This window comes from Pogona vitticeps, chromosome 1, assembly GCF_051106095.1.
Source record: "Pogona vitticeps strain Pit_001003342236 chromosome 1, PviZW2.1, whole genome shotgun sequence".
Classification (NCBI taxonomy): domain Eukaryota; kingdom Metazoa; phylum Chordata; class Lepidosauria; order Squamata; family Agamidae; genus Pogona; species Pogona vitticeps.
Genome location: NC_135783.1, coordinates 66,594,701 through 66,601,716, shown reverse-complemented (window position 1 = coordinate 66,601,716; position 7,016 = coordinate 66,594,701).

The window sequence follows — 7,016 nt, the reverse complement described above, 5'->3', positions numbered from 1 at the left end:
TCAATGGGATTACTGTACTGTGATTTACTATGCTGAGCAACAGGATTTTGGCCACGGGCCAAATTTCCATTTCACAATAAATCCAACAGGATACTGATCTTCATATGGTGATACATTCTCTAGTAACAATGAATATATTTGGTGGCAGTCAGATGAGGAGAGTAATATTACAAAGGTGAAGGTTATTGTTTAGGTCATGTCCAACTCTTTGTGACCCCATGGACCACATCATGCCAGATGCCTGCTTCTTGGGAGGAAAGCGATGACAAACCACGACAGCATCTTAAAAATCAGAGACATCACATTGCTGACAAAGGTCTGCATAGTCAAAGCTATGGTTTTTCCAGTAGTGATGTATGGAAGTGAGAGCTGGACTATAAAGAAGGCTGACTGCTGAAGAATTGATGTTTTTGAATCGTGATGCTGGAGGAGACTCTTGAGAGTCCCCTGAACAGCAAGTAGATCAAATCTATCCATTCTGAAGGAAATCAAACCTGAGTGCTCACTGGAAGGACAGATCCTGAAGCTGAGGCTCCAATACTTTGTCCATCTCATGAGAAGAGAAGATTCTCTGGAAAAGACCCTGATGTTGGGAAAGTGTGAAGGGGCAGAGGAACTAGGGACCAAATTGCTAATATACTCTGGATTATGGAGAAAGCCAGAGAGTTCCAGAAAAACATCTACTTCTGCTTCATTGACTATGCAAAAGCCTTTGACTGTGTGGACCATAGCAAACTATGGCAAGTCCTTGAAGAAATGGGAGTGCCTGATCACCTTATCTACCTCCTGGGAAACCTATATGTGGGACAGGAAAGTGTGAAGGCAGGAGGAGAAGGGGACGACAGAGGATGAGATGGTTGGGCAGTGTCATCGAAGCGACCAACATGAATTTAACCCAACTCTGGGAAGCAGTGGAAGACAGGAGGGCCTGGCATACTCTGGTCCATGGGATTACAAAGTGTTGGACATGACTAAACAACTAAATAACAACAGTATATTGGAACCACAAAACGTAGCATTCACACCAGAATCAAACAACATGAGAGACACTGCAGACTAAAACAACTGGAAAAATCGGCAGTAGCTGAACATGCCCTGAAACAAGCTGGACATGAAATTCTATTTCAGAATACTGAAGTACTGGACAACACCAACAATCATTATGTTAGACTGCACAGGGAAGCCATTGAAATCCAAAACCACCAACAGAGCTTCAACATAAAAGAAGCAAGTTTAAAACTCAACAAAGCCTGGCTCCGAGCACTGAAAAATACAGCCTGCAAAAGTCAACAAACTCTACTCAGCCACAAGGACCAGTGATCACTGCACACAAAAGACCAGCTAATGACACCCATCAATCACAGTGACAGATCAACTCTCCCCCTTATCACAACAGTATACCCACAACAAAAAAACCACGCTGATCACCATAATCACCCAATCTCCTGAAAAGGAGAAAAGCTGTTCCCACAGTTATAAATACTCAATGTAGCGTTTTCCATGTAACCCCTGCTTGTTTTTCCCAAACCCAGGACTCACACTATGTCTTCCCACCAGCAGATAACAATTGGGACGTCCCCCCCCCCACTTTTCTCACTGCCACTAGTAGATTTCCTTTATCCACAATATGTATAAAGAACTTTATTCAGACACTTGTCGGATTGCCGCCAACAGAACCAATTTCTTGAAAGGTGTTAACTTTAATCAGAATCACAGATGTTATTTATTCAATGCATATAATCAAATCATTCAAATATCATATACCGTATCTTGCCACCCTCACCACCTGCTCTATTTATCTTGACCAACTCTATTATTTTTTCTTCTCACTATCTCACTGACTATCTCTCTATATCTCTCTGCTTCTTTCTGCTTCCCACTCTACCTATTTCATTTTCTCTTGCCACCTCCTTATATTCTGCTGACTCCACCCCTCCACTCCTCTCATAGGCTCATGCAAATGAGAACTAGACTGTGAGTGACAGGAGTAATGTGGGGCAACCATCACACTCAGCTATGCAACAAACTGCAACAGAGCACAGACTGCAATAGAGCACAGTTCTGACTCCTGTCCTCTGAAGATGCCGGCCACAGAGACTGATGAAACATTAGGAAGAAAATCCTTAAGAACATGGCCAGACAACCCAGAAAACCCACAACAACCATCAGATCCCAGCCGTGAAAACCTTTGAGAATACATTATATCTAGTACCTTTTAACATAACAAGCTGGGTAAATAATGAGTAGTTCATAGCTCTGCCATCCACACTGCAAATGATGGCCGACTACAGGATGTTCTACATTCTTACAAATGTTTTTTCCTCTAATAACAGTTATTTAGAAGAACTATGCATTAATTAAATTTACTTTCCTATGAAAGACAGAAATTCAAATGAGCATTTGCTTCTTGCCATTGTGATTGTCTTGTGTAAGTGTCAACTTGATCTATTTCTTCACTCAGCTTTTTCAGTGTTCTCAGGTAACATTGTAATGAAGGACAATTAAGAACTGAGTGCAACTGGTAGCTATCTAAATAGATTTTTTGAATTGTTGATGTAATCAGATGGTCGCCTGCACATGTGTCAGCCCTGACCAAAACCTGTGTTACCAGGTGTGTTCTCAGTGCACATGCATGTACTTCTACAAGTTCAGAGACACACCCATAAGGGATCTTTGAACGATGGCACTAGTGTGTCTTGACACAAATTGGGGAGAGTAGATCACATCCACACAGAGCTACTCAGAAGGAAATTGTTATTGAATATAAAAGAATTAAAATATAACACAGATTTACAATGAAGTATATAACCAATATGGTGAAATACAAGTTCAAAAGAAGCAAATGTGCATGGCTGAGAGGGGTCAAAGGAAGGATCTTTCCCCGAATTTCTCTCTCTCTCTCTCTCTCTCTCTCTCTCTCTCTCTCTCTCTCTCTCTCTCTCTCTCACACACACACACACACACACACACACACACACACACACACACACACACACACACACACACACACACACACACACAGAGAGAGAGAGAGAGAGAGAGAGAGAGAGAGAGAGAGAGAGAGAGAGAGAATTTGGGATAGATTGGGCAACCAGAAATATGTGAGGAAAATACTCCCAGACTGTCTTGGACTAGAATGTGCTGGAATTTCAGCTGGCAGGATGAGATGGAGGGTTTAAGGTGGAGATAGATACAGAAAGAAGATCCATCCCAGAACATTGTCCCTGCTGCATAGCTCAGTTGTTCACACTCAGCTAATCCAGAGACAATGGACCTAGAATGGGCTCCATTTACTAAAAAGGAAGAAGAAGAGCAGACCATTCTAGGATTCTAGCTTTCCCCAGACCTCCAGACAATCCTTTTATTTATCTGGTTTCTCTCTACAAGAGGATTATTCTGTGAGACAACTCTCTGGCTCGGATAATCATGTCTATGTAATTTTCCTTTAGAGCTACATTACTGCCATTTCTTCTTGGGGGCCTGGGTCACCTTTAGACCATTGAGGTTATTTCTTGACCACCACTGTTCTTGTTCTTGGCTGGACAAGTTTTCCGGTTAAAACAGTTTGTGGCTTGCACATACATGCCCAGGCAAGACAGAGGTGTTGTACAATCCTGGCCAATTTGGTAACACCTGGACATCGGAAACATGCTACCGGATTTGCATGTTTCTACCCCCCCTTCTATTAGAGAGAGTCCCACTTCTCTTCTGTGGTTTCCTATACAACCTAGGGAGCTGTTTCCCCCCTCCCCCATAAAGTCAACCAAACTTATTTTTGCTGCGTGAGTGAAAGGTCAAGGTGCTGCCCACTTCCATTTCATAAACAGAAGTTGACTAGGCAGTTTAATTTTTTTCTGTGACAAAAAAACCCCCACATTTTCAGTTGTATTTCAGAGAAAGACTTTAACCTAAGGGTCTTCTTCTAGATCTTTCTACTACTTCCTGTTTCCAAGCATCTCCTGAGTGACAGGTTGGAGTAGGGCCATCCCTGTGCAGCCATCTTGGGACTAACCACAAAACTCTCGCCAGATTTACTCAAAACCATGGTTTGCAAACTCCTTTTTCAAAATATGATTTCAAACGACAAGTTTGAGGCAATTTTGGTTAGGTCTAGTTGGTTAGCACAATTGACATGCAACAGCAAGCTGTTAGAAGGTGGAGGAAATCTGTGCATAAGAGCACAGGAAGAAATGCATACACATACAGCACAGCTTGGAGGTTGGGAAATGTGACATTGGTGTGCGTCAGTACCACAACAGCTTCCAGTTCTCCAAACATCTTTGCAATATGAGACACACAAGCATCCAATATAAATATGGATGCGGAAATGGACTGGGAGAGGGCGGGAGACACATATGTTTCATTTTAGACAGTACACAGAATCACAGGAAATGTAAAGCTTATTTTGGTTTCTTCTCCATCTCCTGCCAGACCTGAGGGACTTCTTGTTAGAGACTTCTAAAACAGGATTAAAACATTAAGGAGCTTGAAAGTGAAACAAACCCTCAGGCTGTCTGCACAAGAGACACTTGCATGTTTAAAACAGTCAGATATCATGAGGAGCCTGATGGCCTTCTTGGTGGTTTGTCCCAATCTCTGCAATTCCCTTCCAGTGGAAAACAGGTTAGCCTCCTTCTTGCTGCTCTCCTGGCAGACAGATCTTTGGCCGCTAATTGGCCGATAAGGAAAGGTCTTTTAATGGTAGCTGTTGTGTTTTTTCTCCTGCTCCACTCTTAACTCCCTTTTACATTGTTTTCATTCAGTGTTTGCCTTTATCATGATAACTGATCTAATTGTATTTTTAAAAGACTGCTTTATCTTTTTTAATTTGCATAGCAAGTCATTTTGGGTTATGCCCTGGGAGAAAGGAAGGGGAAAAAAGTTAAATTTCTGCATCATCAGCAGCCAGGAAAGTCACAGCTTCTAATGCTGGAGTGGGCAAAGTGTAACCCACAAATGAAGAAGCCATTGTGTGGCCCCAGAGCCCCCTAAACCACCATTGGGGGGGGGAAAGCTCAGAAAAAGACTGGTCTTTTTTCTCTCTCTTCTGGAAGCTTCTGACAGGGTTTTGCTATAAAATGGGGCTTAAGCCCTTAACTTTTCTGAACATCCTACTGAATGTGGAATTCCAGAAGCTGGAGGTCAATTCCCCCCCCCTTCCTTTCTCCTACTTGAAGGGGAGAGTGGTACCAAAAACCAGCCGCAGAACCCTCCAGCTTGCCCACCATTCCTCTAATGGTTGTTTACAGTTCCATTTTGCAAACTGATACCCAGTTTCAGATGCATCTTTTCATCTGGGGCTGGAGATGTCAAAGTACAGACACACATGGGTAGAAAGAGCAAGGAAGCCACAGAATATCATTCTGAAATTATCTGACATAATGACTTTGGTTAAAACCTGCAACACTGTGTTTCAGTACATAGAACACAGCATGGAAGAATGGAGTGGAATGCAGCTGGCATAATCTAGACCAATGGTTCCCAACCTTGGGTGCCCAGATGTTCTTGGTCTGCAACTCTCAGAAATTCTGGCTAGCACAGCTAGTGAAGGCTTCTGGAAGTTGTAGTCTAAGAACTTCTGAGGACCCAGTGTTGGGAACTACTGGTATGGAAAGTGGCCAGTGCCCCTTTGCAAATTATATCAATTGCCTTGAAAGACCTACATTACTCCCAAAGACAATGCAATTGAAACTAGGAATGTTGCTCAAAGCAACCTATAAGTATTAGTGCTATTCCATCTCTCCATCAGCAAGGGTTCTTCTATAATGCTTTTCATTTACCATTGCACTAAATATTTATACAATATGATTTCTCTAGAATGAGGTAGATTTCAAAACAGTTTCTTGTCTTTGGCCCTTTTGGAGAAGTATGCTGAAGTTCACACTGACGGCCTGTGGGACTATATTTGGTACTTGTTTATACAGCTGTGATGCTGTGTAACTCTCCCAAAGCCACCTCAAATTCCATCAGATCTGGGCAAGCACAGAAATAAGACCAATAGGTGGCTTTCACAGTGACTCAGCTCCAAGCACTGTAGTTCTCTGACCCCCATTCATTTTGGTGGGGCTGCTTTGGAGTTAGTATCGGTACAAGACAAGTAATGGTGATTGTGAAACCATGCTCTTGTTTTCAAACCAAAAGTAAAAGTAAAAGAAGAGTTAAAAATTCAGCATGTATCTTATGTGATATTCTGGATGTGGGATGGGAATAAAAAAGCCTAAGATGTATTACTGCTGCTTTAGAGCATTGTTTAAATTAGATTTAATTAGCCACTTAATTTGCTGCAGCCAGAATTTTAGCATTTTTGATAGTATAAGCTGTTGTTTGCAAAACAGAGCAGTACCAAATGGCTTTCACAGAAGAAATAAGAACTAACCCCACAACAACAATATAGTCTGAATTTTAACGCACAGTGCTATAAAAACATTTTATTAGAAAAAAAATGAATGAATGCACAGACATCCAGGAATATTGACAGAATGAGGTGATCTGGACAGGTTCAAGGCATTTGCTGCCCAAATTTTGCCCCACTTCTAATGTGTTCCAGCATTTTAAAAAGTTGATTTGCATCATTCAGATACCAGGCCATGGTTTCACCATCCCAAATTGTCACTGAAGCAGATTAGATCACTGTCCTAAATGGCAATGCTGAAGGTGCTCCTTTAGGGTACTGACTATGGACAGATGGGCCATCCTTTTCTCATTTGGTATCTAAGAATCCTTTGTCCACACTTCCAGTGGGGCCATCATATGACATCTAACACACAGCTGAATTTCCATTCCACCTTTCTCCCAATCTGTTCCAAAAGGTTCCTCTTGATCTGGTTCATCAAGGTCCCTGCATCAATTCAGGGGTAAATTTGGAAGTGTAAATGCTAATCATGATAGTCTCTGTGGATGTTGCCCCCATCCAAAAATACACTTTAAGTCATATCAACAAACTGGTCTTTTGCAAAGGCAATGGCTCCTAATTGCCCTCTGAAGATCAAAACACTATTAAATCCTTTCTGTTACAG